General features: G+C 38.8%; 1 long non-coding RNA gene across 3 annotated transcripts in view; it reads right to left on the reverse strand.

Annotated features, from left to right (window-relative positions):
- The window catches only part of LOC141409381 (uncharacterized), a 124499-nt gene that overhangs the window by 95829 nt on the left and 4899 nt on the right, over positions 1-23771 (reverse strand). For 2 of the 3 annotated variants that reach the window (XR_012429859.1, XR_012429858.1), the window contains exon 2: positions 12088-12159. This is a non-coding gene — a long non-coding RNA (uncharacterized lncRNA). Of the gene's footprint in view, positions 1-12082; positions 12160-23771 lie in introns of all 3 variants that reach the window. The other variant, XR_012429857.1, reaches the window with a different exon arrangement.

Here is a 23771-nt window from a genome sequence, read left to right on the forward strand (position 1 = left end):
AACAGAATGACTATAAGTGTTGGTTTACATTGTAAGTGTTGGCTGCTAATATTATTTTAAATTGCTTTATCATATTAACTAAACAGGGTCTCCTAGAAATAGGACACAAAACATATACAGTATTCTGATGGAAGGAATCACTAAGAAAAGGGCAAAACACAGACAGAAGCATGGAAAGGGCAAGTTCAAGGGAGGAGCCATACAGAGGGGCCCGAGAGGTCTGTGAAAAGACATACTATGAATGAAGACTCCTAAATTTGGAGCACTTAAAACTAATTTCTCCAACTTCACAGGTTTATCTTTGGCTGGTTCTCACAGTGACTGGAGTACTTCAGTTTGGTCCAAGTTTTACTCTAAGAAAAAGAAGAGCTAACACTACACTTTTGAAAGACTCCATTTGGTTTATTAAGTAATTAACTTCCTGATGCACAAAGGACAAAGCACTGAGGGGCCCTATGAAGCCAATTAAAGCCCAAATGGCTGGATTGCTGCAAATAATGGGTACACAGGGAAAAGCCTTGCCTTTCTCATGCTACCTCCCACCAATCTACTAATTAGACTGGGGAGACAAAGAACGGATGATGAGGAAGCCAGGAAATGCCAACCTGAAAATGGCTGGGAGGTCTGGGAACCAAAAGGAAATAAGGTAAAGCTCAGGGTATTCCTCAGTGAGTGTTAAGCAGGAACCAGGTGTTATAGTTTGGATATTTGTCCCCTCCAGATCTCATTTTGAAATGTGATCTCCAGTGTTGGTAGTGGGGGAGGTGTTTGGGTCATGGGAGAGGATCTCTCATGAAGAGCTTAGTGCCCTCTCCATGGTAATGAGTTCATGGGAGAGCTGATTGTTTAAAAGAGCCTGGCGTCTCCCTTGCTCCCTCTCTTACCACATGACATGATGGCTCCCCTTCCCTTCTGTAATGAGTAAAAGCTTCCTGAGACCTCACCAGAAGCCAAGCAGATGTTGGTGCCATGCTTGTACAGCCTGTAGAACCATGAGCCAAATAAACCTCTTTTCTTTATAAATTACCCAGCCTCAAGTATTCCTTTATAGAAATGCAAAATGGGCTAATACACCAGGCAGGTACAAAGCAATTTATTCCCTTTCCATATTATTTGAAATTATATTTTGATACATATTGAAATCTCCTTGAGTTGTGGAACCATTTCTTATTCATTTCCCTTTTTTTCACCAGTGTCTAGCACAATGCCTGCAGAAAGTAAGTGTTCGATACAGGCTTTTGTTGTTGTTGTTTTCTTTTTGTTTGTTTTTTAGAGACAAGGTCTTGCTATATTGCCTAGGCTGGTCTGGAACCCCTGGCCTCAAGCAGTCCTCTTACCTTGGCCTCCCAAAGTGCTAGGAGTGCAGGCATGAACCACTGCACCTGGCCCCAGTACAGGTTTATTGAATTGAAATATGTTTGTATGTCAAAAATGGATAAGGATGGGAGAAGTGCCTCTCTGCATCTCTATTTTCCATTTGTAAAATGGCAGAATAGGCTGGGCACAGTGGTTCACGTTTGTAATCCCAGCACTTTGGGAGGCTGAGGTGGGCGGATCACTTGAGGTCAGGAGTTCAAGACCAGCCTGGCCAAAAAACGAAATCCTGTCTCTACTAAAAACATATACAAATTAGCTGGGTATGGTGGCATGCGCCTGTAATCCTAGCTAATTAGAAGACTGAGGCAGGAGAATTACTTGAGCCCAGGAGGTGGAGGTTGCAGTAAGCCAAGATCGTGCCATTGCACTCCAGCCTGGGTGACTAAGTGAGACTCTGTTTCAAAAATAAAAAATTAAAAAAAAAAAAAAAAAAAAGCAGAATACCAGTAGACCCTACCTCATTAGATTTTGAGACCTAGTCAATTTAACACTTATACTTAGGAAACATGCCTGACAATAGTAAGCACTTAATACATTTTATGAATTATTTCTAAGATAATTAAATAAAATTAAATGAGATGGAATGTATAGAGCAGGGGCCAAGCTTATTTCTAATTAGGACTCAGACATATTTGGGTAAATCTGGTACGAACTTTAAAAATTCCTAAAGAGCCTATTTTTGTGTGGTCTGGGAAGTCTCCTGGAGGAGAATCATGGTAAGGGAAGGAATAAGGTATATTGACCTTGATCAAGGGATGGAATGGGAGTGTTAAAACAGCTTAAGTCATCAGGGATCCTAAGCACTGTGAAGTATCTGCCATTTGGCTCTATTTCCTAGCCCAATCCCACATGGGCTATGACAGAATAGGGAGTAATGGAACAGTCAAGGATGTTCAAGAGTATTAGTGAAAGCTGTGAAGGGGAAAAGGGTGCTGAGATAAGTAACTTTGGAGGTGAGTGGGGACTGTAAGAGTTAAGGCAAAAGGAACTGCACAGAAGCACCATACTCTATTAGTTGTTTCCCATGGGGTATGGGTTAACAATTCTGATACTGCTGTACATGTACAGTATACTAGAATTGAACAATTAAGTAAATGAATAGCAGATGGTAAGAGCCAAGTTTCTTGCTGTTGAAATGGACGGTCACAGATGAGCAAGTGGAGAGGCTAGAATAGAGCTGGAAACATCAGTTTAAATTCATGTTTACCTTAACATAGATTTACCAACAAAAAGTACAAAAATTGGAAAAACATGAAAATCAATATACGAAAAAAGAATACTTGTTTACAGGATGAGAACTGCAAACAAGAAGGTAGAACATCACCTTGTTCCACCTCAACTGAGAAGGTGTACATCAGACTATTCAAAGTTTTGTCACTCTGCACATGTCTGCAAATGAACATGAAGTCGCCATAAGTATTGATTTGCAGTTTACAAATAAATTTTAGTAAGAAGGCAAATTCACAAATAGGAAACCCATGAATAATAAGGATCGACTACATTAGAGTATAACTTGAAGTTCAAAGTAAATATCCATGAATCTATACTGATATAAATTATTGAATAAATAAATGGGAGGAAATAGACAAATCTCCCACGCAGAAGATTCCAAAAAATTTATATAGATATTCTACCCTCAAGATACTACCCAATCTTTAAACATGAGTTGCCACATGCCTCATACTGAGTATGAGGCATGTGGCAATTCCCTGAAGTAAATCTTAACTTTTCTGTAAATCTAAAAAGATAACTACTCTAAAGTAAAACGATTATTCAAAAATATTGTAAGGTTATCAGCAGTCCTGCTTTCAGACACTTTCCAATAAAATGTAATTCAAATGAAAAAGATGTATGCTTTTCCTACTTTGAGAAAAATTATCCAGGTGTTCTGGGGCCATGAACACACCTGTGCTTTGTTGTCAGCTCTCAGCAGAAAGGCAACAGGGTGAGAAGGAGAAATCAGATTCCAGCAGAGTAGCAGCAGCACCCAAGAAACAACAGTGCCTCAATGGGAGACAGTAGTTCCAGATGAATGTGTGGTTAATGTCTAACAAAGCAGCAACAGCACATGGCAAGCAAATATGTTCATGATCACATAGGGGATACCCACTAGAGACTGTCAAGAGTTTGAGAGACACAACACAGTACTGGGATGCTGCAAGAAGCAGATGGAGCAAGAGCCAATAACATTGGATTATATACTATTATTATTAAGACTGTTGAGAGCTAAGGAATCTTACAGGTTACACATGCAATGTCTAGCCCGTAATAGGTCCTTCACAAGTTTGGTTGCTTGCCAGTGTGCTGGGAGTTGATATATTCTAGCTCACAAGAGCCAGTTGTTATATCTTCAAAAATTCTGTAAGCTGGTTTTTAAACACAGCCATTATTAAAAATTCAATTATGTCTACCTACAATGAAATTATATTAAAACCAAAAGTAATAGTCAAAACACATCACCTTCTAATTCTTGAATTACATTTTGTTTATCTATGCCCATGCGGTTATTTATATCTATAGTATCTGTATGGTGGAAACACCCTATAATGGCGTGCTTCTGTGCATCTCCTCCCACTCTTTACCCACTGACATCACAATTGTAGCTTGACATCAGCCATGGTAGGGATTATTTACAGTACGAAAATTGTGAAATGCTTAAGATCAAGGCTTGATTTATTGTTTTGCTGATAGTCCAAACTTTAAAAAGTGATGGAGAAAGCATTAATACTGCAGATTAAACTTAAAACTGTTATATCTATAGGCATCACATTTTGACTAACCAAAAAAAGAACATGTTCTTCCAATCTTCAAAACCTATTATTTGATTCAACAAAGGAATTCCCCACATCACTGATGAATAAGTGAAGTTCTGACATGCATCTTTGTTGTTTCACTTTCATTACTCATTAACATAAATGAGTATATCAGCCACGTTTATGTAGGGACTACATTCATTCATCAATCACAACCACAGATTGACTATGGATAAAAGAACTTGTAAAAATTAACAAAAGCATTCTGTAAGAATAAACTGGTTTGTGGAATTTAAAATAAGGAGTAATGTATACTATTTTTTAATTGTGTACTACTCATCCTTTATATCAATACAATGTAAAAATCTGCATGCACACACACACATGCACACACACAGATTTTTTTGTTCTGGAAAGTTGGTTGTTCACGGTTTACCAGCACACCACAGGTTCCTTGTCCCTTTGTTCTGAGGGAGACTATATAATATATATAAATATATATCAGCAGTCACTAGACTCCTAGTTTATTGCTTAGATTTTTCCAAGTTTCTCCAGGTGAGATTTGTTGGGATCTAGCCTGAGAAACAAAGTCAAGAAAGGATGGACTATGTGAGGCAGCTGGGCAGAGGCTGAGGAATGAGCATGTAATACCTAGGGAAACTGAAGGAATTAAGACCAAATCTCACACATGTTAAGCAGTTTGGGCCAAACTTAGCTCTAGCTGTCTCTCTGTTTCCCACTCCTAGACTATTTGCAAGAAAGCATAACTCTTTTCACTCATCCATGTCTTCCAAGCTAGAGTAAACACATTCAATTTGCAGAAGCTTCCAATGGCAGCAAAAATTGATGCATTAAATTAGGAAGAAGCATTGTTTAGCACATCTGAGGACATGAAAAAAAGCTGAAATACAAAAGTAAATAATGAGCTGGACATGGTGGCTCATGCCTGTAATTCCAGCATGTTGGGAGGCCTAGGAGAGAGGATAGCTTGAGGCCAGGAGTTTGAAACCAGCCTGGGCAACCTAGAGAGACCCTGTCTCTGCAGGATCACCTGAGGTCAGAAATTCTAGAGCAGCCTGGCCAACACAGTGAAACCTCATCTCTACTAACTAAAAAAAAAAATACAAAATTTAGCCAGGCGTGGTGGCACACACCTGTAATCCCAGCTGCTCAGGAGGCTGAGTCAGGATAATTCCTTGAATATTAGAGGCAGAGGTGCAGTGAGCCGGAATCACGTCATTGCACTCCAGCCTGGGCAATAAGAGCAAATCTCTGTCTCAAAAAAAAAAAAAAAAATATATATATATATATATATATATATGTATGTATGTATGTATAAAAATTAGCTGGGCATGGGGGCATGCACCTGTAGTCCTAGCTACTCAGAAGGCTGAGACAGGAAGATCGCTTGAGGCCAGGAGGTTGAGGCTGCAGTGGGACTCTGATTGCACCACTGCACTACAGCCTAGGCAACAGACAGACTCCATTTTTTAAAAAGTAAATCAATAAATAAAATGAGTATAATGGAGTACTTGTTTACATTTTGATACTACTGCTCCCTGTTGACTTTGCCATAGCTGATGAAGAGAGGACTGTCTGTTATAAAAGGTGTCTCAGGGGACCTACTATCATCAGAACTGAAGCTTGACTTTCAGAGAGGCTCTTGTCAATTCAGAGAGTATTACAGAACCACAAAACATAGTCTTTCTTGCTGTTCCTTCCCTAATTACTACATTAAGTTTTCATTTAACATCCTTGATGAGAAAAAAAAATTGTTGTTTTTATACGTCATGTAACTTAAAGTTGCAATATCCAAGAACCTGTCGATGACATTGAGGACTTACTGTACTAAAAATTAGCAGCTAGCACACATCCTTGACACAACCTTGATTTCATAGTGTATATGTTAAGTGTGCAAGAAACACTTTAACCTTTTTTGCCATGTTTGGTTATTAAGAAGAAGCTTTGTAGTTTAATTTGGGTATGTTAACTATTATTGTGTGTTATAATGGGAAATGGAAAGAAAAAGGATCAGGAACAAAAGTAAAAAAAAAAAAAAAAGTCAGAGCTTAAAGCAATAGGATGCTGGAGCTAGCACAAACTGACAAATTGTTTTACAAGAGCCAATTGTGCACATCTCTTCTGAACAAAGAATTCAGTGGCCTCAAGCTGGTAGCTTGAAATTGGCCTTGATGGGAGTATTTACATCACAGAAGTAATAACCAAAATATACAAAGAACCCTTAGAACTCAATAGCAAAAGAAACCAAATAACCCAACTTAAGAATGGGCAAAGGGGCCGGGCGTGGTGGCTCACGCTTGTAATCCCAGCACTTTGGGAGGCCGAGGCAGGTGAATCATTTGAGGTCAGGAGTTCAAGATCAGCCTGGCCAACATGGAGAAACCCCCCTCTCTACTAAAAATACAAAAATTAGCCAGGCGTGGTGGCAGATGCCTGTAATCCCAGCTACTCAGGAGGCTGACGCAGGAGAATTGCTTGAACCCAGGAGGGAGAGGTTGCAATGAGCTGAGATCGTGCCACTGCACTCCAGCCTGGGTGACAGATCAAGACTCTGTCAAAAAAAAAAAAAAATGGGCAAAGGAATTGAATAGACATTTCTACAAAGAAGACATTAAAATGACCAACAGGTATATGAAAAGATGCTGAACATCACCAATCATCAAGGAAACACAAATCAAAACCGCAATAAGGCTACGTTACAACTGTTAAGATGGCTATTATCAGAAAGACAAAAAGAGTGTCAGTAATGATGAAGAGAAATTGGAACCCTTATACCCTGTTGATGGGAATGTAAATTGATGTAACCACTGCAGAGAACAGTATGGCAGTACCTCAAAAAACTAAAAATTGGACTACTACATGATTCAGCAATTCCACTTCTGGGTATACATTCAAAGGAACTAAAATCAGGATCTCAAAGAAATAGCCTGCACTCCCATGTTCATTGAAGCATTATTCACAATAGGCAAGATCTGGAAACAATATAAGTGTCCATGTATGGCTACATGGATAAGTAAAATGTAGTATATAAATAAAATGGAGTATTATTCAGCCTTAAAAAAGAAGGAAATCCTGCCATTTGAGACAACACAGATGAACCTGAAGGACATTACACTAAGTGAGATAAGCCAGTCATAAAGACAAATACTGCATGATTCCACTTACCTGAGGTATCCAAAACAGTCAAACTCATGGAAAAACAGAATAAAACGGTGGTTGCCAGAGGCTAGGGGAAGGGGGAAATGGGAGGTTGATGTTCATTTGGTATAAAGTTTCAGTTACGTAAGATGAATAAGTTCTAAAACTATGCTGTACAATATTGTATTACTTAACTAATTACTATAATTGTACAATATTGCTATACTTAACAATACTGTATTGTGAACCTAAAATTTGTTAAGATGGTAGATCTCAAGTAAAATATTTTTATCGCAATTAAAAAGAGACTTTTAATAGAGAAGCCACTGATGGGACTCATGACCGCCAACTTTATTTTTCAATCCAAGGATCTAATTTCAAAGCCTCCATCAATCTCCTGACCCGACTTTTCACTGAAAAACAGCTCCTCAACAATCTGTTCCTGCAATCATGGTTATCACTTAAACTTTCATAAACCATGGAAAATAAGGCATTTGTATTAAAGAGTAGTGCTAAGATGCTAATGGAAACTCACCAATTAAAGTGCTGGTCAAATCCATATTGGGAAGAGGCCCCTGGATTCCACAGAGACTGGTGGCCAGCTGGGCAGCTCCTAGAAGCACTGAAGTTATCAAGACCCAGGAAGCCTACTAATTACTTAAATACCTTCCTATTTTACCCCTTCATTTAACATTTAAGACCTTGAAAGAATCAGATGAACCAAGCAGAAGTTGAATTTTAAGTGGAAGTATAAATATTACCAGGTAGTTTTGCATCTACCATAACATAATACTTTTCAAAATATGACACTGATTCTGGGCTTCTTAGTTTTTATATATTAAAACATTTTGGTCTCTGTTATGTTCAAGTGCTCTTGTATCCTCATTATCATGAATGGTCATTTATTGAAAACACAGAGAACCTTTTTTCTCTTATGCACTTTGCATATTTTCCTCAGCTTCTCCTAGAACACATTTTATTTCACCATCAAATCATTTATTTTAGGGCAATGAGATGATAGAAAAAAATTACATAGGTGAATTCTTCTTTGGCATCAAGTCATGGATAATGCCAAACTGCGTTGAATCCTGGACAGATAGCAACTCATCTTATGCAACTATTATACAAAGTGTGTCAGCCGACAAAACTTGAAAGGCAGAAAATAGGGCATACTCCTTTATGCCTTGAAGGAAGGGAAATAGACTAACAGTAGCTGGACTCATCTGTTCTTTGCTGCTATTGTCAGAATAAGCCAAGAGATGCATTAGCTCAGAAAAGAATTGTGCTGCTTAACAAGATGGGGGAAGGGAGAGAGGATAAAAGGAAAATGTGAAGTACAATGTAAGCCCCGTATCATTGAAATATAGACCTTTCTTCCACCGAAAAATGAAAAAAAAAAAAAGAAACCTGAAAACCTACTTTATATATATTTTTTAAAAAGACATAAAAAAAATTTGCAAAGAACGTATCTGATAAAGGATTATTATCCAAAATGTAAAAAATACTCTTAAAATTCAACAGTAAGGAAACCACCCAATTAAAATATGGTCCAAATACCTGAATAGACATGTCACCAAAGAAGATATACAGATAGCAAATAGGCATATGAAAAAAATGTTCCATGTCATATGTCACCAGGGAAATGCAAATTAAAACAAAAATGAGATACTACACATCTATTAGAATGTCCAAAATCCAAAACCCAACACCAAATGCTGGCAAGGATGTGGAGCAATAAGAACTCTCATTCATTGCTGATGGAAAAGCGAAATGGTACAGACACTTTGGAAGACAGTGTGGCAGTTTCTTACAAAACTAAACATACTCTTGCCATAAGATACAGCAATTGCACTCCTTGGTATTTACCCAATGAAGTTGAAAACTTATATCCACACAGACAGCTGAGCATGAATGTTTATAGCAGCTTTATTTATAATTGCCAAAACTTGGAAGCAATCAAGATGTCCTTCAGTAGGTGAATGGATAAACTGTGGTACATCTAAACAATTGAATATTATTCAGTGCTAAAAAGAAATGAGCTATCAAGCAATTAAAAGATATGGAGTAAACTTAAATGCACATTACTAAGTGAAATAAGCCAATCTGAAAAGGCCACATATTATATGATACCAATTATATAACATTCTAGAAAAGGCAAAACTATGGAGACAGTAAAAAGATCAGTGGTTGCCAGGGAGTGGGGGAAGGGATGAATAGGTGGGGCACAGAGGATTTTTAAGGGAAATAAAACTACTCTCTATGATACTATAGTAGTGGATATACATGATTAAGCATCTATCAAAACCCATAAAATATACAATACCAAGAATGAACCCTAATGTAAACTATGAGTTTTTGGTGATAATGATGTGTCAATGTAGGTTCATCAGTTGAACAAATGTACCACTCTGATGGAAGATGTTGATAATGGAGAGGCTCAACACATGTGGGGGCAGGGAGTATATGGAATATCTCTGTACCTTTCTCTCACTTTTGTTGTGAACCTAAAACTACCGTAAAAAATAAGGTCTATTAAAGTCAGGTAGTATGATACCTCCAGATTTTTGGACAGGATTGCTTTGGCTATTCAGGATCTTTTGTGGTTCCATATACATTTTAAAATTGCTTTTTCTATTTCTGTGAAGAATGTCATTGGTATTTTGATAGGGATGGCATTGAATCTGTAGATCACTTTGGGTAGTATTGTCATTTTCATAATATTAATTCTTCTAATACTTGACCACAGAATATCTTTCCATTTTTTATATCCTCTTCAATTTCTTTCTTCAGTGTTTTATAGTTTACCTTGCAGGGATCTTTCACTTCTTTTGTTAAATTTTCCTAGGTACTTTATATTTTTTGTAGCTATTGTAAATGGTATTGATTTCTTGATTTCTTTTTCAAATTGTTCACTGTTGGCATATATAAATACTACTGATTTTTCTACATTGATTTGGTATTCTCCAACTTTACTGAATTCATTTATCAATTTTAACAGTGTTTTTGATGGAATCTTTAGGGTTTTCTAAATATAAGATCATGTCATCTGTGAAAAAGATAATTTGAATTCTTCCTTTCCAATTTGAATGCCCTTTATTTCTTTCTCTTGCCTGATTTATCTGGCTATGATTTCCAAGAAAATGACAAAAACATCCTACTTACGTTGTGGATGTCATGAGTGTGGTTTAAAGCAATGATTGGATAAAAACTGCTACCACTAATCATTTCAATTACCTATACAGATCAAGAAAAAAATTTTTTAAAATAACATGGTATATACTTTTGCCACACACAGCTGAGAAATTCAAGTTATGTGTACTAAGATGAAAACAAGAAAAACTAGGCAGAATGAACTGGAGGGGTGGGACTAATTATGCCTGGAATGCAGGAAAAAGAGAAAAGGGTGGGGAGAAATGGAGGCAGGGAGGGGGAAAAGAAGGAGGAAGGGAATCAGGAAACACTACAAAGGTACAAATCAGGGCTTTTTTCCCCTAGAGAGCCAATTTACCAGCACACCACAGGCTCGAGGATCTTAGTGATCATCAAATGTAACCCCTTGGAGAATACTAAAGAGGGCAAGTGGGGTTGGGACACTGGGAAATGAGCGAAAAGCCAAAAGGTGTGAATTTGTGCAGGATGTGCAGGAAAGGGATGTTGAGAAAACCTTGCCCTCTTACCTTCTCCTAGGTTTTAAGACTTGTTCTTTATTCTGGGCCATGCAGTGTGTGTGTGTGGGGGGGGGGGGGGGTGTGCGCGCACGCGCACGTGCAGCAGGAGAGCAATTGTCATAAATACTTTCACAAGTAGAGAGCCACTCACAGAGTTAAGCCCCGCTAAGTGAACATAGGGCATTTTATGCCTTTATTTCCAGTCTCTAGAGCAACTAAAAGACAAAGCAGTCACAGGTCCCCACCTGGTAGCCAGGAGAGCAAAACCCCAGTACACGTCAGCACAATGATCTCTGCTTACAGATTAGCTACAAATAATTTACCCACTGCTCCAAATTGCTAGGCTAGACTGGAGTGGCAATTCTTGAGAATTAGAGGAATTAAATGACCAGGTTGGTCCATACCCACTTCCTTGGCCCTTCTCATTTTCCCTGGGTCATTCAAATACCACTCAGCAGGAGCAGACGACACTCAAAAAAGCTCCTTCATTGCGCCTGCTCCTCCTATTTAGTTGTTATATTCTAAAACCACTCAAGATCGGACGCAGTGGCTCAAGCCTGAAATCCCAGCACTTTGGGAGGCCGAGGTGGGCAGATCACCTGAGGTCAGGAGTTTGAGACCAGCCTGGCCAATATGGCAAAACCCTGTCTCTAATAAAAAAAAATATATATATATATAAAATTGGCCAGATGTGGTGGCGCATGCCTGTAGTCCCAGCTACTCGGGAGGCTGAGGCAAAAGAATTGCTTGAACCCGGGAGGTGGAGGTTGCAGTGAGCAGAGATCATGCCACTGTACTCCAGCCTGGGCAACAGAGAAAGACTCCATCTCAAAAATAATAATAAATAAATAAAAATAAAAAATAAAACCACCCAGAAAAGAAGCTATTAATGCTCTATCATAATCAGCTAACAGTCACTGCAGTCACTACATTTACCAATCAGGCTCAGCTCTGCACTCTTACTGTCATCTTCTTTTCCAGGCAGACTTTTCAACCACAGATATTTAGAGTGACTACTATGTGCCAGTGATACATAGATGTATTTATCTACAGTGATACACGGGTAAGTAAGACATGGACCTTGCCCTCAAAGAGTTTACAACTAAACAAAGAAGACATACATACCTTACCATATCATGAGGCAAAATGAAATGCAGTGCTGAATAGAAGCAGGGGCACAGTGATGTGCAAGTGCCTGGAATCTGGAAAAATTAAGGCCAGGGAGAGTTATAATGAAAAATACTAGCTGATGTTTACTGAACATTTACCATGTGTCATACTCCACAATAAACTTTTCATATAAATCACTTCATTTAATCTTCCCAACCAAATACAATACGTAGCATCATCCCCACTTCACAGCTAAAAAGATAGAGGTATAAAGAGATTAAATAATTTATCCCAAATTATACAGCTAAATGTTGGAATGGGGGTCTACTATGGTTGAATATTTATATTCCCCCAAAATTCATATGTTGAACTCTAATCCCTAAGGTGTTGATATTAACAGATGGGACCTTTGGGAGGTGATAAAGTTGTATGAATGGATTTCTCATGATTAGGATTGGCGCCTTTATAATAGAGGCCCACGGGAGCTTGTTTGCCCTTTTCCTACCATATGAGGACACTGAAAAAGGCACCATCAAAAACCAGAAAACAGGCCCTCATTAGACACCGAACCTGTCAGCATCTTGGCCTTGGACTTTTCAATGTCCCAAACCGTGAGAAATAAATGTCTGTTCTTTATAAGTTACCCAGTGTGTGATATCTTGTTATATTAACCTGAAGGGACTAAGACAGGGTCTATCCGAGTCTTTCTTATTTCAGAACCAAAGGCACAGTTCAGCAGAAGCTGAAATGAGGTACCATACTCTTATAAGGATGTGGAGATCATTGTATTAATTTAAGGGCTATTAACAGAATTTATTCGTTCATTCTTTCAACATGACCCAAGCATTGTTTTAGAATAGTGAAGAAAACAGATTAAATCCCCTGTCTTCACGGAAGTTACATTGTAATGAAAGATAAATCCTTTTAAGGGGAAAACTGCATATATTGGGACAAATACTTTAATAAATGCTTGCAGCAGAAGGTAGTAAAGCCCCTCTGATGATAACCAACAGGGACACCCCTATAGTCTCACAAAGTTAAGTTTATTAACTTCCTAAAGCAAGGGAGACCGCATATCAAAGGAAACGTGGGGCAACTCACAAAACAAATGAAGTGATAAGGTTATTTGAGATTGGGAAGAACAGAAGAGGGGAGGTAAAATTTAAATGAAGCAGCATTTTGATAGTCTCAAGGTAGAGCAGGGATATTCATAAAGGCATCAGCATCAGGCCTTGGCTCAGAAGTAGACCCAGCCTAAGATACTAGAGAGCAAGGCTTTTTGGCTCTATGTTCATTTGTTAATTAACAAAAAGAATCCGAGTTTATTTTTACAGGTTCAAAAAGGTCATCCCCCAACTCCAATGACCTTAGTGTTAAGTGGCAGCAAGGCCACATAAAAGTAAGGAGGCTGCTCTATCACTGTAGAAGGAAAAGAAGTTAGCATTCTCAGGGCAAGCTGAGAGGCAGGGGGTGAAGAGCTGTGATGGGAAGGGTACAGTCAGAGTGAGATGCATGAAGCCTGGTGGCAAGGGGAGGGGTAATGTGACTGGGGAAAGTCTACTGAGCTTATGGATGGATTTCGAGTGAGAGCAGAAGTAGGAGTGAGAGAGAGAGAAAAAGAAAGAATGAACGAGAGAGAGAATCAGACAGAGAGACAAAGGCTATGTTTCACACAAATATAGTGTGGGACACGGACAGCATGAGTGCCCAGGAAGTATGAGGCTCCTCTGGAAGTTAACAGAAGTTTTTGGAATGTGTTTGAACTTCCACAGGCCATGAAGTAATTTCACATCATAGATCACAAGAGCAGGAAAACGTCAAGCTAATTTAAAATATATATGACACAGGGCAAATCAAAGACATCTCAGTTCAACCTGCAGAGAATAAATTTGCAGAACAAATTCCCTCAAGAAATGGACACCTGGATTCAAGTTCTACCTCTATTAGTCAACAACTGACAGATTCAGAAACAGGCAAACAGAAGTGACAATGACCATGGAATAAGCAGTTGAGACAAACAAGATATTAAAAATGTAAGAAAGCCAAGCAGGTTAAGACAGCACTATTTCCATGTACGTACTTCTTCCTCAAGAAGCAGGTGGTTCCATGGGGCCCCTGTGGCCTCGCTCTAAAGGTGAAGGTAGGACAATCAGTTACATCTGGCTAATGAAAATCAAGCGTCCACTGTTGTGTTATGCCGATAATGTAGAGAGTGAGCTAAGCCTGCAGGCAGGTGGTGCCACCCATGTGCAGTGAGACAAAGATAATTGTAAACTTAACTGTCTAAAATACAATTTAATATCTTGGCATCTTAAGAATATACAACTTTAGCATGATTGGCTGAGCCATTGAAAGTCACCATGTGAATCCAGAGTTATGGTCCTGAGCAAGGAATCACAGCTGGAAAGGAGTCAGGTTTCAAGACTTAGTGAGGCAACTCTGTCCTTTAGGGATATTTTATTTATCCCACGCAGTGACCTTAAAATGTTCTTAAGCTAACTTTCCAACAGTTAAAAAATGGGAGCCATCATGTTATTAAAAAAATCAAGTTACCTGCTTCTCTTGAAGAATCAGAAGATCTAACAAGATTTGGCCCATATTCCCATGTCACAAAAAGCAGCTGCAGTGGATGATAAGTGCATTCTCTGTTTCCCTGGAGACCCTACCACTCCTGATTGTCTCATACCCAGCCAGTTTCACTGATTTCTATTACTTGGCAGACTCCTGGAGGGGTTTGTAATTCCTGACTAAAGTACCAACGTTCATGGCACTTTGCTGAAAAAGAAGATGAATATATCCCATTTGTTCACTCATATTCTTAAAAAGTGGTTTGGGGGCTTTTGTCCAGAATATAATATTGCACTTTGGTAAGGTTCGTTTTTTCTAGGCTGTGCAAAGGATCATGCTTCCCCTCGCTCCAGACTTCCTTCTTCATTCACTGTATGGTCAGTGTGGTGTCTTCTGTTTGGTTATCAATGTTTGTTTGTGAAGAAGGACAGTATGACCTCTCGGGCAGGAGGACCCTTAGAGTGAAGAAAGCCGTTAGCAAATCAATCCTAAAGTGATTTATTTCCAAGCAGTAGATAGCAAGGAGGCAGTGTATATTTATCATTTGGACAAGGCCTTAATAAAGATAAATTCGGAGTTTGAGTTCCTCTAAGGAAGTGGCTTTAACTTCCGACATATGCCAAAATGCACTTCACAACTAATTAGGTGGCATTCACATATGCCTTGCAAGTGGGTATAGTTAGGCACTTGGATAAGAGTGATGCATTTGTCTACATTTAGATGTGCCATTGGTGGTCTGAAAAATCAGGGGACTTTGAGACCATGGAGCAACAGCAAGAGTTAAATTCAAGGAGATTCTCAAAGACAATAATTAATGCATGCTCATTAAAAAATCTATGTCAAGACTGTTTTACTGCAGCACAGAGGGCAAATAAACATTGAATGTCAGTCTTACCTTCATGTGATTAATAAAATCATGATTGCAGAATTCCGTTTTTATTGTCTCATATGTACATTTGTAGGATCTCTGCAGTCACGCATACACATGCCTACAAGTTGGGGTAAAGGACTGGGGTTGACTCAATCATCCAAATGATCTCAGCAACTAGTACTTTGAGCTCTCTGATTTGGAACTCAGGACCCGGACTAGAATATGGCCAGCTAGGTGCCTAGGGCGCAACATTTAAGAAGGTGCTCATTTCCAGGGCATGCATATGCAAGTTAGTGCCTCCTTAAATTTTGCTCCCTAGGGGCCTGGGTTGCCTCACCCTAGTCCTAGCTCTGTTGAGAATATTTTCATTCTTGAATTGCCATGCTAAAGGTCTCACTGAGGGAATAGGAAGCCGAAAAATGTGGAATACCTACAAAATCAAATGCAGCCATGTGCAATAACAACTTATCCGGACACATTGTGCAGATAATACCATAAACCCTTATATCTAGTCGACAGTAAGGAAAGAGAGGGGTCAGTATACATTAATGGCATGTCTGAATATCCATTTCTCAATTCCAAAGCCTAGTAATGGAACTAAGGGCTAAAAAGATACTGCCAAGTAAAGAGCCTACAGGTAAAAAGTAAAGGATCCCACTGTGAAGTTATGTAGTTTGTGATTGGTACATTAGTTGATTGTACCAGTGGGGCTAATAGAAACTAAAACTCATTTCTTCAACTAGGCTAAGAATCTGTAAAATCTTAATAACATGATTAATTTGCTTGTGAAACCTTTTACATACAGAGTCCAAAAGGGAAACCTCAGCTCTGTCTCATTTATGACAAAGTCGAAGTACAAAATAGTTCTAGTTAGGAGTTCCATCATGCAGACAGGTGTGAGGCAGGAGACCTCAGGTCTTCTTACTTTGCTTCATAAGACTTAGGATAGATTACAAAGTAGCCTCTGTTTTAAACCCTAACCCACTTTATCTTCTCTTCCTTCTTCCACCCTAATCTCCAAGGCCAACACATGACTAAATATGTTAGGACTGAGAAAAGAACGGGCTAAAATGGTGCCAACTTGAGAGGAGTCATTCTTATCCAGCTTTAATTGGTACTCAACTTGAGACTTTCCAGATAGAAGATCACTGAGTGTTTCCAGGTGGGGAAAAAAAAAAGCCACCTCTTCAACAAAACTGATAAAATTGGCTTATGAAGCTCTGTGGGCACAAAGTCACGCTTGTTAAGCAGAGAAGCTCTCTGGAAATGAATTCCAAACATAGGGATTAGCATTTCCTTTGAAATAGTTACAGCACACAGAGGGGGAAAGTCCTCAATAAAATGTGGTTTCCATTTGCTGAATTCCACTTAGCTCAGCTCTCTGGGCCAGTGTTCCCTTAGTTTGGCTGGGCTATGTAAGAGGGGAGTTTTCAACAGACAATTTTCAAATAAGTAATTGCACTAAGCATAGTCCAGAAGCTAATATAAGTAGTGTTGCCCTTCAAAAGTTTATGTTCAACATTCTAAATTAGTTGAAGCCACTCATCAATTATTCAAATATTTATTAACTACATCTAAGTGTGCATGCTCTATTCTTAGTGCTGTAGGGAGGCAGGGTGAGAGTGACAGATGCCAATGAGATCCAGGTTCTGCTATGGGAATTAACTGTCTAGTAAGGAGGCTAAGTTATGCACACAAATAGCTAATATGAAGTAGTAAAAGTTACATTCCACAAGAGAGAAACAGACAATGGGCTAGAACACTCAAAGTGTATTCTTCAGACTAGTGCATAAGTATCACTTCAGAGCTCATTAGAAATGGAGAATCTCAATTCCCAACCCTGATTGACTAATTCAGCCTCTGTAGTTTAACAAGATTCACAGGTGATTCTTGTACACATTAGTTTCAGAAGCCCTCAACTAGAGTAGATCAGAGGAAGGAGAAATTGCTTCCAGCTGAGGGGCTCAGCATAGCCTAAAGAAGGAAGCTGGCATGTAAGCTAGATTTCAACATGTCATAAACTTGGTTGACCACCAAAATTTTTTCTCTGCTTCTTCCATACATACAGCTAGACTACATTTCCTAGCCTCCCCTCACAGTTATGTGTGAATGTGCCTACTTCCAGACCCAGACCCTAAGAGAGTGTACATGTCTTATTCACCCTTTCCTTTTCCTCTAGCTGGAACGTGAATGAAGTGGGCCACCCTTCATCATTCAGATTAGGATGACACTCTAGGGTATGGTAGAGCAATAACTTTTTGACCTGACAACTTATAAGGAGCCTACGATCCTGAATGACCACACGAAGCAGAGTCATTGCATTCTGAAACACAACAGAGCTGTTACACGAGAGAAAAAGAATGAAGTTCTGAATTTTTAGCCACTTTACTCTACGGTCTCTTTTTTATAAGGGCCTATGGCTACCCTAACAAATGCAGACATATAAAATGTCCATACAAAGAGATGGTGAGAAAGGTGTTGCTCATTAAGGGAGCAGCATATGTAGACACAGGTATGTGCCAATGCTTATGGAGCCTTTGAGGAATCACAATCATTTGACTGAAACATATGGTATATGAAGTTGTAACAGCAAATAGAATTAGAAAGGTAAGTTGAAAAATTAGATTATGGGTGATGTTGCACTCCAGGCCACTTGTGACAAGGAGCTACTGAAGATCTAACAAGGGAATGACACAATGTTTGGGGGAAAACATTCTGGCAATAGTGTGTGTAATGTGTTGAAGTGGGGAGAGAAGAGATGTAGAAAGTCCAGTTAAGCTTTTGCAATAGTCCAGCTGAAGAATGGCAAGAAGAACCTCAATGAGGGTAATTCCGGTAGAAATACAGTGATAAAAGTGTTCATATTTTCAATTTAGGTACTTCTCCAATAAAATCTAATAAGGAGCTTTGAGCTTTCAGAGGCAGAACCAACAACTGGGTATCTATTGTAGACTATAATTAGTTACTCCAGTTCCACAGAAATACAGTAAACCACCACAGATCTTTGAACGTAGACTTAGGCAACAAAAGAAAAAAATATACATGAATATGGGGAAAGTTTCATAACAATAAAAAACTAATTATTATGTGACAATGTATCTAAATATATTTCTCTTCATTTATTTTTCTAGAAGTTAAACTAAAAGTGACTTTTTTATGAAATATTATCTTCCCAACGAGCTCCTCTCACTTCCAAGCTAAAGTTTTCTCTTTGACTAATTGTCTACAGTAAACACCTAACATCTAACCTTAGTTTCTTTACTTCACACTCTATCATACCCCTAGAGGCATGGGAATCATTTCAATACAGTCTTCATTAGAGCCAGAGTTAGAGTTGTTAACATTTTAAATTTAAAAATACGTGTGTAATTTTGCTTTTACAAAAATATATATATTTGCGTATGGGGGATGCCCTAAAGCATGACTCAGCCATACTAGAAAATAAATAAGCTTCATGATAAAGCTGGTGACTGGTTAGAATTCCAGGATTATAATGGGATACAAATGAAGCACTCCTGAGGGTGTGAGCACACAAATATTGAACTTGAAAATTACAGGCTTTCGAGAGTGTAGAGAGTGTACTAATGAAGTTGATTGAAATCAATTACCCTTCTGAAAATTGGGAGGTGTTCAGAGAACAATTAGGAAGACTCCAATCCATATTCATTAATACAGAGTGGGTCCCCAAATGACAGAGATAGCTGCTGTGATTAACAAAGAGGTTTTAAAAAAAAAGACAGCCTCATAAAAGAAATAGACATGGGAAAGGCTTCCAGTGCACAATGGACAGTAACATACTTATATTAGAAAGAAGTAGCAATCTAATTCATGATGAAATGTATTTATTAGTAATAGAAGTAGAATGAAGGAATTCAATTCAAGTGTGCTACCAAACACAGAGAGAAAATGAAGATTTTTTTTGCTCCTGCCCATGGCCTATTTGATAACTTGGTAATTGTCTTTGTCCATTCAAGCTGCTATAACAAAATACCACAGACCGAGTGGCTTATAAATAACAGAAATTTATTTCTCACAATTCCAGAGGCTGAGGAGTACAAGATCAAGGCAGATTATGTATCTGGTGAGGGCCCACTTTCTGGCTCATAGATGGTGCCTCTTATTGTATCCTCACATAGTAGAAGACGCAAGGCAGCTCTCTGGGGTCTCTTTTGTTTAGGCATGAAACTTAACTCATGAGGGCTCTGCCTTCATGACCTAGACACCTCCCAAAGCCCCCACTTTCTAATACCACTACATTGGAAGTTAGTGTTTCAACTTATGAATTCTAAGGTTGGAACACAAACATTCAGACCATAGTAATAATATGACATGTAATAAGATAGGGCCTAAACATAGGAGAGGAAGAAGGCAGCTGCCTGTCAGGAGATCCCTAGCCAGAAAGCTCTCCCCTGCTGGGCTGCTGTTGTACAAACAGTCTCAGAATTTATTTTAGGCCTTAAGAAATGAATTCAGAGTTCTAATCAAAGGCCTACCACCTATTTGCTGAGGTTTCTTGAGGGAATCATCAACCTTTCTGTAAAACGTTGATGACAATACTTTATTCTGTAAAATGTTGATGATAATGCTTTGTTCTGCCAACCTCACAAAGTTGTTTATAATCAAATATGACTGCATATGTCAAAGGTGATCAGGCCTGCAGAATATAATGAATTTTTACTGTTTTACTTCCTTGTTCATAGTGACAGCTTACTATGTTCCAGGCACAGTGCTAAGCATTTTATCTTCATTAATTATTTACTCTTCACAACTGCTCTATGGAAATGGGTTCTATTATTATCCCATTGTACAGGTAAGTAAACTGAGTCTCACAGAGTTTAACATGCCCATGGTCACAGAGCTAGTAAATGGCAAAGCTACAATATGAGGCCAAGCAGTTTGATTTCAGAGCCCACATTCTATACCACTGCACTCTACTGACTCCTGACATTAATATCTGACATGTTAATATCTGCAATTTACAGGTTACAGTGTACTTTCATATACCTACTCATTCAATCAATACCCCAATTCTGTGAGGTAGGGAAATTATCTCCAATTGCATGGAGAGGAAACCAGATTCAGAGGGAATTACTTAACCAAGGCTGAACAGCTAGTGTTAAGTGTTATTCCCAATATGCAAAAGCTGCTTTACCTGTTTGTACTGTTTTCCTAAGTACATGGGGATCAGAAAATGTTCTCTTGGTTAGCTGGCATAAGAATTCTATTCTCTGGGGAAAATATATGTTTCTGTGTGTATATACACAAATATATATATACACACACACACACAGATTTTTTTTTTATTAATAGGAGAAAAGGCACACAAATTTATTTAATGTGTGCACACAAGAACTTTCAGAATGAAGACCCAACTTCCCAGTAAGGGACAGAAGCTTATATACTATAAATACCCAACAGGTTCTTCCTGCTCAGTGCAGAGACAAAACCAATTCACTGAGACTATGGTACTGCAGTAAAGAAAGAGTTAATTAATACAGGCTAGCCATGTGGAAGATGTAGTTATTACTCAAATCAGTCTCTTCGAAGACTCAGAGGTTAGGGTTCTTCAAGGATACTTTGGTAGAGAGGAGACTAGGGAATGGGTACTGCTGACTGGTTGCAGATGCAATCATAGGGGTGTAGAGAATGGTCTTCACATTCTTTTACAGAAATGAAAGCACTGAGTCAGCCTCTGGGTTGAGGGGGCTGAGCACAGGACAAGCTGAGTTATGAGTCACAACTCCCAGTGGAGTCAGTCAGTTACCAGAATGCAAAAATTTGAAACACATCTCAAAAGACCAATCTTAGCTCTACAATAGTTATGTTATCTATAGGAGCAACTGGGGACATCACAAATCTTGTGACATCTGGCAACATGACCCTTGAGCAGTAAGACATTATGAAAACTATACCTACATTTTAGCATAATTCAGGCCCCTCCTATAATCCTAACCTTGTGGCCTTTCATTAGTCAAAGGCAATTTAAGCCCCTGAACAAGAAGGCAGTTTTAAGAATGGACTATTATCATCCTTGCTTTGAAGTTAAACTACAAGCTCCTCCCATGGTTAGCTTGGCCTACACCCAGGAATGAGTGAGCATAGCTGGCCTGTGAGGCTAGAAGCAAGACACAGTCAGCCATGCTAGATTTCCCTCACTGTCAATAATCTTTGCAAAGGTGGTTGCAATACACCTCAAGGTTATGGAAAGAATGGGGATTTGAATCCTGGTAAAACAGGTTATGGGATGGGGGAGAAGAGGAATTCTGTTGAGAGGATTACCAAGGAGAATGAATGGATATGGGAACTTGTAAATACTTCTCTTTGGAATTTAAATGATCTTTGGAGATAGACATTATACTTGTAAAAGTGTTTGTTCAGGTGTATTTACATGTTGGTCTTCTTTTCTGCAATAGATAAAGAGATAACAGGAAATGGAAGAAAAAAAACAATTGTTCTCCTTGGTGGTTCTGGATCTTAGGCAGATAAAGGAATTTCAGCTTCTTTGAGAGAGACAGTCGGGGAAGAGGGAAGGTCAGAGAGAGCTTCAAGACTTCTTCATCTCAGTGTGTGTGTGTGTGTGTGTGTGTGTGTGTGTGTATGTGTATATATATATGTGCGTGTGTGTTTATATATGTGTTTATATACATGTTTATATATATATACATTATTCTGATAAAGATCCATGGAATTTAGGAATAGCACGGCTCCTGAGGTGTAAGAGCACAAGACAACCATAGCTAAAGATTAGAGCCTAGGTCAAGTTCTAGTGAAGTGCCAGAATGGGGGCTCTAAGCATCCAAATGCATTTGCTAACTGACAATCCTAGAAACAGGTTGAAGATCTAAGCCATTTTTGATAAACCGTACTTCATAAGCCCTTCAATGGTAAATCTATTGACAAGTATGATTCATTAGTATACTAAGCACAGCTTACAAAAGGACTCATCTGTGGAGCTTTTAACTGCAAAGAGTAATTTGTTTGAATGCAGAATTCAGTATCAGTCAATGAATGAAGGTCAAGATTAGGTGACTTCTCTTCAGCAGATTTCAAGTCAACCCTGAAACTCAGCCATCAGTGCATTTCCCATCGCCACCCCCACTTTCTCTCAAAGGCAAATGAAGTACACATATAAGGCTGAGAAATAAGAGACTCTTGCTTGTGGCATGCTTTCATTCTCTTCCTGGCTCTCTGCTCTCCAGACACCCAGTGACCTCATGCTGCCTCCCATTGCTGTGTACCATCTGGTGATGCCCTTACTGCAGTATCTCATGTCTCTCACCTACACTTATCTATTCAAGTAATCTGCGTGACCCCTTTCCTTCAGATATCATGTGGGATTGCAAGTGGCTCTGAGAAATTAATTAGTACTAATTTGTTAATGGCTGAAAATAAATTTTGTTATTTAGCCGCACACCTATCCCACTCTAGGTAATAGAAGGCAGCAGGTACAGCAAATCAAAGCTGGCCTAAAAATCTACCAGACTGAAAGAGAGGACAACAGAATCCTAGTTCAAGGTTTCTACAGATGGGCTGTGGGGTTTATTCTCTTTGGGTGTCACTTTCTTAATTGTAATCAGAATTCATTACCACAAATGGTAATCCATTTGTGGATTACCAGTACTCCCCTGCATGCCTCCACAATCTATCCCTGCCTACCCCAAAGTGAAGAGGACTTATTTTGGAATTCTGTAGGTTTTTCTACAAAACAGGACTGACTCTACTTGTGTTTATACACAGTTCACTGCTCTCCAGAAGAGGCCCTCTCCTTTCCTTAATTGAACCTGACTCTATAGTTTGAAAAATGAATGAAATGAGAATGTTAGAAGTATTCTTAGAGTATTTTAATTTAAGGTTCAATCTTATAGAGTTGTAAATGCCAAGATAAGGCTTTGGAACTTGATTCTCTAGGACAACAGGGAATCATAGAAGTTTTCTGAGCAAAGGAGTGACAAATAAGGTTGTGCTGTGTTTGTAATACTAAATAGTTAAATTATCACTCTATGTTGAAAAAAATCAAAATATTTCTTTGCCATATTTTGACATGGTTGTTCAGAGGACCTGGAAACAGAAGTAGCCCTGCAAAGCTGTCTTTTGTGTGGAAGATTTGTACCTGTAGAGAATCTGCATTGATGAAGCCAGGTTTTCTCTGAAGCCTTCCCTTGTCCAGATCTAGGAATGATTAACTGAAAGTCTGATACCCTTAAAGGTCTGAAAGAAATATTTACCATCTATTCTTTCTGAGGCCTGCTACCTGTGAGGTTTCAT

The sequence above is a fragment of the Macaca fascicularis genome, chromosome X (genome assembly GCF_037993035.2).
Source record: "Macaca fascicularis isolate 582-1 chromosome X, T2T-MFA8v1.1".
Lineage (NCBI taxonomy): Eukaryota > Metazoa > Chordata > Mammalia > Primates > Cercopithecidae > Macaca > Macaca fascicularis.